The sequence below is a fragment of the Pelophylax lessonae genome (genome assembly GCF_965119305.1).
Source record: "Pelophylax lessonae genome assembly, chromosome: 7".
NCBI lineage: Eukaryota > Metazoa > Chordata > Amphibia > Anura > Ranidae > Pelophylax > Pelophylax lessonae.
The window spans coordinates 285,494,295-285,506,606 of NC_138774.1; the positions used below are offsets into that span (position 1 = coordinate 285,494,295).

General features: G+C 46.5%; 1 protein-coding gene across 1 annotated transcript in view; it reads right to left on the reverse strand.

Moving 5' to 3' along the window:
• The window catches only part of MPP1 (MAGUK p55 scaffold protein 1), an 894,076-nt gene that overhangs the window by 201,904 nt on the left and 679,860 nt on the right, over positions 1 to 12,312 (reverse strand). The gene's annotated exons all lie outside the window — the stretch shown is intronic.

Genomic DNA, 12,312 nt, shown 5'->3' on the forward strand with positions numbered 1-12,312 from the left:
TTGGTGTCAGTGGGAGGAATAGTGCCCAATCATTGGTGTCAGTGGGAGGAAAAGTACCCCATCATTGGTATCAGTGGGAGGAATAGTGCCCCCCATCATTGGTATCAGTGGGAGGAATAGTGCCCCATCATTGGTATCAGTGAGAGGAATAGTGCCCCATCATTGGTATCAGTGGAAGGAATAGTGCCCCATCATTAGTATCAGTGGGAGGAATAGTGCCCCATCATTAGTATCAGTGGGAGGAATAGTGCCCCATCGTTGGTGTCAGTGGGAGGAAAAATACCCCATCATTGGTATCAGTGGGAGGAATAGTGCCCCATCATAGGTATCAGTGGGAGGAATAGTGCCCCATCATTGGTATCAGTGGAAGGAATAGTGCCCCATCATTAGTATCAGTGGGAGGAAAAGTACCCCATCATTGGTATCAGTGGGAGGAATAGTGCCCCATCATTGGTATCAGTGAGAGGAATAGTGCCCCATCATTGGTGTCAGTGGGAGGAATAGTGCCCCATCATTGGTATCAGTGGAAGGAATAGTGCCCCATCATTAGTATCAGTGGGAGGAATAGTGCCCCATCATTAGTATCAGTGGGAGGAATAGTGCCCCATCATTAGTATCAGTGGGAGGAATAGTGCCCCATCGTTGGTGTCAGTGGGAGGAAAAATACCCCATCATTGGTGTCAGTGGGAGGAATAGTGCCCCATCAGTAGTGTCAGTGGGAGAAATAGTGTCCCATCATTGGTGTCAATAGAAGGAATAGTGCCTCATTGTTGGTATCAGTGGGAGAAATAGACTAACACACCTTATTGGACTTTTTGGACATCCCATTTCAAATCCATGGCCGTCAATACGAAGTTGGCCCTTCTTCTCAGCTAAAAAGAAAAGCCTCCTGTCTCCTGGGAAAGTTAAAAATAAAAATTTTACCCAAATTTTTGTTATGTCATATGCTGCCCCGGATGCATCCTTACCTCAGTCTGACATCCATGGCTTTAGGCACCCCCTGTTCAGTTGATCCCCATAGACTTCTACTGAACAACTTTCACAACTCCTGATCTATTCTTGAACAATAAACATTCTTTGGTGATTGGATTGAAGTCGTATTAATCCCTCAGTGTCAATTGATGTTTTGCCTCTAGGTCCATGTAATGGACTGTTAAGTGTTCAAATCCAACAAAAAAATGTAAAAAAAAAAAAAAAACAAATTTCTTCATCATTTTAGGCCAATATGTATTGTGCTACATATTTTTGGTAAAAAGAATCCCAATAAGTGTATATGGATTAGTCTGCCAAAAGTTATTGCGTCTACAAACTATGGGATATATTTATGGAATTTGTATTTACTTTATTTTTTTACTAGTAATGGCAGCGATCAGCGATTTTTAGCTGGACTGCCACATTGCGGCGGACCAATCGGACACCTGACACTTTTTTGGGGACCAGTGACACTAATACAGTGATTAGTGCTAATAAAATGCACTGTCACTGTACTAATGACACTGGCAGGGAAGCCGTTTACATCAGGGGTGATCACAGGGGTAAGTGTGTCCCTAGGGGGGATGCTCTGACTGGGGGAAGACAAGAGATTCGCGTTTCTGCTTAACAGGAACACAAGATCTCCATCTTCTCCTCTGTGAGAACGGCGATCTGCCGTGTTTCCTGGGAACGATTGCAGGTGGCCAGCAGATATCCGGTTCAGCGGACCTACTGATTGGCACCCCCTATGTCCAATCAGCGCGCGATCCCGCCCCCAGAATCTGTTGCAGGTACGTTATTTCACACAATAGAGCCAACCTGCCATAGTATATATGTGGTAGGCGGTTGACAATTGGTTAATGAACTGGTCCATGCAAGAGACCCCACGACTAAGAATAGCAAACAGATTTATTTAGATAGAAATACTGATGGGAATCACATTAACCGCTTGCCGACTGCGCACAGTATATTTACTGCGGCAGTCAGCCCCGGCCAGGCAGAGTGACGTAGATCTATGTCGCTAGCCTGTCACCGGGTTTTGAGCCAATAGTGGGCGAGCGCGCGCCCCGGCTCGTTCACAGAGGAGTCCGCGCGTGTGACCGGCGGACCCGATGTCCGCCGGTCACTACGATCGTCGGTACAGCGGGAGAAAGGCGGAGCGGCTTATGTAAACAAGCCGCCTGTCATTCTCCCCTGTGTAAAAATGGAGATCAGACGGTTCTACTATATAGGACCGTTGATCTCTGTTTTTACACTAGTAGCCATGTCCCATCACAGTTAGAAACACGCCCCTAGGGACACATTTAACCCCTCCCTCTCCAATACTGTTAACCCCTTCCCTGCCAGTGTCATTTTACAGTAACAGTGCATATGTATAGCACTGATTACTGCAGTAATGTCACTGGTACCCCCAAAAGTGTTAAAAATGTCAGTCAAGGGTCCGATCTGTCCGCCACAATGTCGCAGTCCAGCAAAAAAAAAAAAATCGCAGATCGCCGCCATTACGCGTTAAAAAAAAAAAACACCAAAAATGACAAAAATCTTTTCCTTTGTTAGTAAACGCGATAACTTTTGCGCAAACCAATCAAAATACGCTTTTTGCGATTTTTTTTTTTTTTACCAAACATATGTAGCATAAAACAAATTGGCCGAAAATGTTAAAAAATTTTGATTTTTACATTTTTTGGGGGGTAATTTCATATAAAAAAAAGTGAAAAATATTGTTATTTTTGCAAAATTTACGCTCTTTTTTTGTTTATAGCGCATGATCAAAAAAATCGCACAGGTGATCAAATACCACCAAAAGAAAGCTCTGTTTGTGGGAAAAAAAGGACATGAAATTCGTTTCGCAATTGACCGCGCAATTGTCCGTTAAAGTCACACAGTAAAAAATCGCAAAAAACCCCCTGGTCAGGAAGGGGGTAAAATCTTCTGGGGCTTAAGTGGTTAAAGGGGGGTTGAGTTCCATCCAGTCATTTTTCTGAGAAAGATATGATTGTTCAGTTTGGACCAATCAGAGATTCCTGAATGATAGTGAATGGAAGGAACTAGTATAATAATGGCAGAGAGGAGACACTTGGGGAAGGAGACCTGACTGAGGAGAGTGGGAATATTGGATAAGTTTGTTGGTTGGTAATTCATCCAGTTTATGATGATTTGATTGGGTTTTGATGGGGTGAATCTGTGGCTGTGATTTATATGCCGCTTAGAATTGGTTTTGTAATATTTGTGAAATGTTTTCTTGGTATTGCTGTTCATCTTTGTTTGTGATATTTATACCTCTAAAAGCAGGAATTCCCAAACTGTGGGTCGCGAGCGGCATTTCAGAGGGTCGCCGGCGGATTTTGAGCCAGAGCTGCCCAGGCATCGGCAGCGCACTGTGTTACGAGCAGGAAGGCGGGGCCTTGAGCTCCACTGACGCTCCGACCCCCGCCCCTTGCTGTGCGCGCTGTTCTGTATGAGGGAGTGGAGCTGTGCAGTGCATCGCATTGGAGCTGAGCACCAGGACCAGTCACCAGGTAGGCCACAGTCCAGACACTGCTTGATGGCTTATTTTAGGCCTGGTTGGCGACACACATTTGCACAGGCATAGCAGCCCATTGATACAAATGGGCTGCTATGCCTGCGTTTTCCGCTGAAAAAAGATGCATGCAGAATTTTAAAAAAATGCAGTGACCTTGAAATCAATCCTGCTTTTGCACCATGCGACTTACCTGCAGTTCCTGCACACGCAAACTGTGTTTTTAAATGCTTGGCCCACATATATGAAGGCAGAAAGCTTGCCAGTGCAGGAACTGCAGGTAAGTTGCATGGTGCAAAAGCAGGATTGATTTCACGGCCACTGCATTTTTTAAAATGCTGCATGTACCTTTTTTCTGCGGAAGACGAGGTCATAGCAGCCCATTCAAATTAGTCTGCTGCTATGCCTGTGCAAATGTGGGCCGCCAACCCACATACATGTGAACCAGGCCTAAAGCAATAGTAAAGTCATTTACAAATAAAAACTGCGACGGGCGGTCAGGAACCAGTTAAGTCATACCGCACTATTATAACACTGCGATGTGTAAAGGGGCACTATGACGTGAAAATGGCTACAGTGTAATGGGACGCTGCGATGTGTAAAGGGGCACTATGACGTGAAAATGGCTGCAAGTGGGTCCCGAAAAATAACTGTATTCAGAAGTGGGTCTCGGCCCAAAAAAGTTTGGGAAGCCCTGCGCTAAAGGATTGTTTGTATATAATATTTACTTACCAGTAACTATGGTGTCTATATTTACTTTATCATGCAATATACTATTATTTGGCAGGGTAGAGTATGTGTGACGGTGTGTGTGGGTTGGGGTTGGTAGGGATACATGCGGTTAACCAGGAGATGCCTGTGACCCAAGGTTAAAGCTAGTGCGGATACCTTTGAACTGAGGGGTGGAGTTGGTAGGGGTACTTGTGATCTGAGGGGTGAGTTTGGTGGGGATACCAGTGACTCAGGGTGTAAGGGTGGTGTGGATACATGTGACCCGAGGGGGTAAGGTTGATGGGGTTACATGTGACATGGGGGATAAGGTTGGTGGGTATACCTGTGACCTGGGGGGTTAGGTTGGTAAGGTACATGTGACGTGGAGGGTGAGGTTGGTGGGAATACATGTGATGTAGGGGATAAGGTTAGTGGGTATACCTGTGACCCAGGGGGTTAGGTTGGTAAGGTACATGTGACGTGGAGGGTGAGGTTGGTGGGAATACATGTGATGTAGGGGATAAGGTTAGTGGGTATACCGGTGACCCAGGGGGTTAGGTTGGTAAGGTACATGTGACGTGGAGGTAAGGGTGGTGGGTATCCCCGTGACCCGGGGTGAGGGTGGTAAGGTACATGTGACGTGGTGGTAAGGTTGGTGGGTATAGCTGTGACCCGGGAGGTTAGCCCGGTGGGATTACCTGTGACCCAGGGGATTAGGTTAGTCACAGGTAATCCTGGAAGGTGGGGATAACCTGTGACCTGTGAGGTAAGGTTGGTGGGGATACATGTGACCTGGAGGTGAGCTTTGTGGGAATTCTTGTGGCGCAGGGGCTGAGGTTGGTGGGGATACCTGTGACCCGGGGGCTGAGATGGTTGGGGATACCTGTGACCCATGTGGTAAGCTGGGAGGTAACATTGGTAGGGCTACCTGTAACCTGAGGGGTGATGTTAGTAGGGATACATGTGACATGGGGGGGGGGGGGGAAGGTTGGTGGGGATATATGTCATGTGGGGGTAGGGTTGATGGGTATACCTGTGACCTGGGTGTGAGGTTGGTGGGAATACATGTGACATGGAGGGTAAGGTTGGTGGGGATACATGTGACATGGATGGTAAGGTTGGTGGGGATACATGTGATGTAGGGGGTAAGGCTGGTGGGGATACATGTGATGTAGGGGGTAAGGCTGGTGGGGATACCTATACCCCAGGGGGTAGGTGAGGTTAGTCACAGGTATCCCTGTGAGGTGGAGATACCTGTGACCTGGGAGGTAAGTTTAGTGGGAATATCGGTGACCTGGGGAGTAAGGTAGGTGAGAATACCTGTGACCCCAGGGCTGAGGTTGGCGAGGATACCTATGACGTGTGGAATAAAGTTGGTAGGTATACCTTTGACCTGGGGGGTGAGGTTGGTAGAGTTGGTGGCAAAACCTATGACCCAGGGCTGAGTTCAGTTAGAATAACTGTGACCCAAGGGATAGTGGGGATACCTGTGACTGGGGTGGTAAGAATAGTGGAGATACCTTACCTGGGTGCTAAGCTCAGTGAGGATATCTGTGACCTGGGGAGTGAGTTTGTGGGGATACCCATGACCCGGGTGGTGAGGTTGGTGGGGATACATGTGATCTGGAGGTGAGCTTGGTGGGAATACCTGTGACCTGGGGGATGAGGTTGGTGGGGATACTTGTCAGTGGGGGGTTAGGATAAGGACAATGGAGATATCTGTGATCGGAAGGTAATGTTGATGAGGTTGTATAATTGAAATCTTTTCATTATCACATTATTTGAACTGTTTTTGGATCACGGATATTCTTTGGTATCCACCTGGAACTTTTTTTCATTCTTTTAAGTTTTGCATATTTATTTTCACCTGTTTGCACTTTGGTTATACAATGTTGTTATATTCAGGAATCTGATATGTATATGAATTGGGGCACATCATTTTATGATTTTATGCACTACACATTCTTATATACCCTTCCTTTGGGATTTTAGCTTATTTTATGACAGCAAACTTTATTTGTATATTTTTCTCTTTATCCAGTATTCAGAGAGTCTAGTTAATGAGGATACCTGTGACCTGGGGGGAAGGTAGGTGAGTGGAGATACCTGTGACCTGGGGGGGAAGTTAGGTGAGTGGAGATACATGTGACCTGGGGGGAAGGTAGGTGAGTGGAGATACATGTGACCTGGGGGGAAGGTAGGTGAGTGGAGATACATGTGACCTGGGGGGAAGGTAGGTGAGTGGAGATACCTGTGACCTGGGGGGAAGGTAGGTGAGTGGATATACCTGTGACCTGGGGGGAAGGTAGGTGAGTGGAGATACCTGTGACCTGGGGGGGAAGTTAGGTGAGTGGAGATACCTGTGACCTGGGGGGGAAGTTAGGTGAGTGGAGATACCTGTGACCTGGGGGGAAGGTAGGTGAGTGGAGATATCTGTGACCTGGGGGGAAGGTAGGTGAGTGGAGATACCTGTGACCTGGGGGGAAGGTAGGTGAGTGGAGATACATGTGACCTGGGAGGAAGGTAGGTGAGTGGAGATACATGTGACCTTGGGGGAAGGTAGGTGAGTGGAGATACCTGTGACCTGGGGGGAAGGTAGGTGAGTGGAGATACCTGTGACCTGGGGGGGAAGGTAGGTGAGTGGAGATACCTGTGACCTGGGGGGAAGGTAGGTGAGTGGAGATACATGTGACCTGGGGGGAAGGTAGGTGAGTGGAGATACATGTGACCTGGGGGGAAGGTAGGTGAGTGGAGATACATGTGACCTGGGGGGAAGGTAGGTGAGTGGAGATACATGTGACCTGGGGGGAAGGTAGGTGAGTGGAGATACATGTGACCTGGGGGGAAGGTAGGTGAGTGGAGATACATGTGACCTGGGGGGAAGGTAGGTGAGTGGAGATACCTGTGACCTGGGGGGAAGGTAGGTGAGTGGAGATACCTGTGACCTGGGGGGAAGGTAGGTGAGTGGATATACATGTGACCTGGCAGTGAGATTGGAGGGGAGATCATTGACCTAGAGATTGAGGTTAGAGAGATACCAATGCCCCAGGGGTTGAGGTTAGTGGGAATACATGTGATGTGATGTGGGGTGGGGGGGCTAAAGTTGATGGGGATACCTGTGAGCTTGGTGGAAATTCATGTGACTTGGGAGTTGAGGTAGGTGTGGATACCGGAGACCCGAGGATGAGGGGTGGTACGGTTGGTGGGGATGTCTTTGACTGGAGGGTAAAGTTGATATGAATACCTGTGACCGAGGGTGGTAACGTGGGTGGAGATAACCAGGACCGGGACAAGGGGAGGCGGCTGCCCTGGGTACTGTGGTATCATGTGAGGTTGGGGGGGCAGTACAAGGCGATTGAGGGGAGGGGATTTGTGTGGCAAGGAGGAATTTGGGGATGCAACAGGAGGTAAGAATTGTTATAGGAGGGGAAATTTGGGGAGGTTTGTGCCAGGATGGGGGATTTGTGCTAGAAAAAGTAATATAGTGGGGGGGAGCTGGATTTGTGCTAGGATGGGGTAGGGGAATTTGTGCTCAGGAGAGACATTTGTGGGGTAGAGAATTTGTGTAAGGAAGGGGAAATTTTCTTGGAGGGGGGGGGGGTTCAGGAGGTTTTGAGCTAAGCATGCAGATTACACATGATGCTAATAAATCTTGGGGGGGGGGCGCTATTTGGCGATCCTGGAGTGAGGTTGGTGGGAATACCTTTGACCTGGAGAGTGTGGTGGGCAAATGTGTGCAACTAAAACCTCTGTTTTTAACACAAACTGTCTATTTGATTTTGTTGCAGGCTAGCTGGTAAGTGTGCTGGGAAATATTTTTTTTTGTTTGTGTTGTGCATTGCCCTTCCATGTGCATCTTACTGCAAAGGCTAGTTATAGATTGGGGTGGTTGCCACATGTATGCACAGCGTGCTGGCCGAGTCTGGCGTGGAGACACACGATGCCTCTAGATGTCATTATGCTCTTGTTGGGTGTCGAGTGTGTCCCCCCCATACAGCTCCCTCCAGGCAAACCTGCACTTAATCTATTTATTCAGTGCTATACAGGTGCATCTCATAAAATGAGACTATAATCAAAAAGGGAATTTATTTCAGTAATTCAATTCAAAAAGTGAAACTCAGATTTTATAGATGCGTTACACACTGCTAAAAAAAAAAATTAAAGGAATAATTTGAAAACACATCAGATCTCAGGTCCGGTTCACACTTATGCGATGCGGGAAGGCTACGAATCCGCAGCCTGTTCCCGCATCGCACACTGGCTGCATACTCTCACCACATGAGGCCGGGCATTGTCTGGCCTCATGTGGTGAGAGTATGCATCCAGTTCCTGGGGAATGAAGGAATTGATACCATTGAATGGCCCCCACGCTCGCCTGACCTAAATCCAATAGAACACCTCTGGGACATTATGTATCGGTCCATCCGACACTGCCAGGTTGCACCTCAGTCTGTTCAGGAGCTTAGTGATGCCCTGGCCCAGATCTGGGAGGAAATACCCCCAGGACACCATCCGTCGTCTTAGTAGGAGCATGCCCCGACGTTGCCAGGCATACATACAAGCATGTGGGGGGGCCATACAAACTACTGAGGGCCATTCTGAGTTCCTGTAATGAAATTTCAGCAAACTTGACTAGCCTGTTGCATCATTTTTTTACTTTGATTTTTGGGGTGTCTTTGAATTCAGCCCTCTGTAGGGTGATCATTTTATTTTCTAATTAAATGATGTGGCATCCTTTAGTTCCCAACACATTACCCAGTCCATACCAGTAGAGATCCCAACACATTACCCAGTCCATACCAGTAGAGATCCCAACACATTACCCAGTCCATACCAGTAGAGATCCCAACACATTACCCAGTCCATACCAGTAGAGATCCCAACACACTACCCAGTCCATACCAGTAGAGATCCCAACACATTACCCAGTCCATACCAGTAGAGATCCCAACACATTACCCAGTCCATACCAGTAGAGATCCCAACACATTACCCAGTCCATACCAGTATAGATCCCAACACACTACCCAATCCATACCCGTATAGATCCCAACACATTACCCAGTCCATACCCGTATAGATCCCAACACATTACCCAGTCCATACCCGTATAGATCCCAACACATTACCCAGTCCATACCAGTATAGATCCCAACACATTACCCAGTCCATACCAGTATAGATCCCAACACACTACCCAGTCCATACCAGTATAGATCCCAACACACTACCCAGTCCATACCAGTATAGATCCCAACACACTACCCAGTCCATACCCGTATAGATCCCAACACATTACCCAGTCCATACCCGTATAGATCCCAACACATTACCCAGTCCATACCCGTATAGATCCCAACACATTACCCAGTCCATACCAGTATAGATCCCAACACACTACCCAGTCCATACCCGTATAGATCCCAACACACTACCCAGTCCATACCCGTATAGATCCCAACACATTACCCAGTCCATACCAGTATAGATCCCAACACATTACCCAGTCCATACCCGTATAGATCCCAACACATTACCCAGTCCATACCCGTATAGATCCCAACACATTACCCAGTCCATACCCGTATAGATCCCAACACATTACCCAGTCCATACCCGTATAGATCCCAACACATTAACCAGTCCATACCAGTATAGATCCCAACACATTACCCAGTCCATACCGTATAGATCCCAACACATTAACCAGTCCATACCAGTATAGATCCCAACACACTACCCAGTCCATACCCGTATAGATCCCAACACACTACCCAGTCCATACCCGTATAGATCCCAACACATTACCCAGTCCATACCCGTATAGATCCCAACACATTACCCAGTCCATACCCGTATAGATCCCAACACATTACCCAGTCCATACCCGTATAGATCCCAACACATTACCCAGTCCATACCCGTATAGATCCCAACACATTACCCAGTCCATACCCGTATAGATCCCAACACATTACCCAGTCCATACCAGTATAGATCCCAACACATTAACCAGTCCATACCAGTATAGATACCAACACATTACCCAGTCCATACCGTATAGATCCCAACACATTAACCAGTCCATACCAGTATAGATCCCAACACATTAACCAGACCATACCAGTAAAAGATGAGAAGCTACATGTATTTCTTCAAACCCAAGCTAAACCTTCTTTGTATTTAATCATTGTTATACATTAGGGACTGATCGATTATCGGGGGCCGATATGCACTTTCTCCGATATATCGAATTCGGCCCCGGAGGTTACCGATATTGCTGATATTTCGGGAAAGTGCTTGTACCAGAGTGATGTCTGCAGCTAGAGGCATCACCCCGGTACCGGCGTCCATAGCCGATGGTCGGCTGTCTTGTAATGACAACTGATGTGGCTGAGAAGCCGCTCGGCTGTCATTACAAGGAGCGGGAGGGGAAGTCCCTCCGCCGCCTTCCGCGGCTCGCCCGGGTCTCCCGTCCCACTAAGAGACCTGGGCAACCAGCCTGCACGGCCGCCGAACACCCGATCAAAGCCGCATTCGGCTCTGATTGGGTCTCCATGTAAAAACCCGGAAGTGATGTCATGACATCACTTCCGGGTACTGTCTGGTGGCAGATTCCAAAAAAGACAGCATTCAAAACAGCCAAACTTGGCGTTTTGAATGCTTTGAAGTGCAGAGGAGGGGAAAAAAAAAATTATATATATATTTATATAATTTTTTTTTTTTTTTTAAATGTACGAAAATATTGGCCAATACCGATATGCGATGACCAAAATATCGGTAATAAAAAAAACAATATCGTTCGATCACCATTATATATGTTCAGGCTGTTTTAAAAAGTAAAGGACGCCTTTAAATAGACTCCTATGTGACAGCCTATAATACAGAATAATTAAACTATGTCTGTTAATTAAAAAAATAAAATAAAAAAATGAAATAATAAAATACAATTTTCAAAACTATATTATTGTTTCCAGGCATAATAAAAACAGTTTACAAGGGAACCTTTTTTCAAGTTTAGTTACACATGTGAATGAAATCACCATAATATAAAGTAAATCTGATTGGGTGCGTAAAACTTTGAAATGTCTATACACAATTTGTTATAGTGTATGTCTGGGCAAAATAGAAATTAAAAAATATAATACACGCACATTTCCCCAAGTACAGAAAAATACCTAGGCAAACTAAACAAATGCAGCAAAAAATGACATGCGAATCTGCCAGCAATCCAGTGAGCTCCTAACCTCCTGTAGGGTGCTGACAGCGCTGTCTCTGCTGCGTCGAAATCCTCCCAAAAAATGCTGAAAGTGCAGAAATATACCTAATAATTTGCCAGAAATATCCACAGACGCCTGAGCATGTCTGGACAAAAAAAAAAAAAAATATATATATATCTATATTAACCACTTGCCAACCGCCACAAGTACATATACTGCGGCGGTCAGCTCCGGCCAGGCAAAGTGACGTATATATACACGTCACTAGCCTGTCACCGGCTTGTGAGCCAATAGCGGGCGAGTGCCCGCCCCGGCTCATTCACTAAGGAGTCCGTGCGTGTGACCGGCGGACCCGATGTCCGACAGTCACACTGCGATCGTCGGTAGAGAGGGAGAAAGGCAGGCGGCTGATGTAAACAAGCCGCCTGTCATTCTCCCCTGTGTAAAAATGGAGATAAGACGGTTCTACTATGTAGGACCGTTGATCTCTGTTTTTACAGTAGCAGCCATGTCCAATCACAGTTAGAAGCACGCCCCTAGGACCCACTTAACCCCTCCCTCTCCAATACAGTTAACCCCTTCCCTGCCAGTGTCATTTTTACAGTAACCGTGCATATGTATAGCACTGATTACTGTAGTAATGTCACTGGTAACCCCAAAAGTGTCAAAAATGTCAGTCAAGGGTCCGCTCTGTCCGCCGCAATGTTGCAGTCACGCAAAAAAAACAAAAAAAAAAAAAAAATCGCAGATCGCCGCCATTACTCGTTAAAAAAACAAAAAAAAACACACCAAAAATGACAAAAATCTTTCCCTTAGTTAGTAAACGCGATAACTTTTGCGCAAACCAATCAAAATACGCTTTTTGGGTTTTTCTTTTTACCAAACATA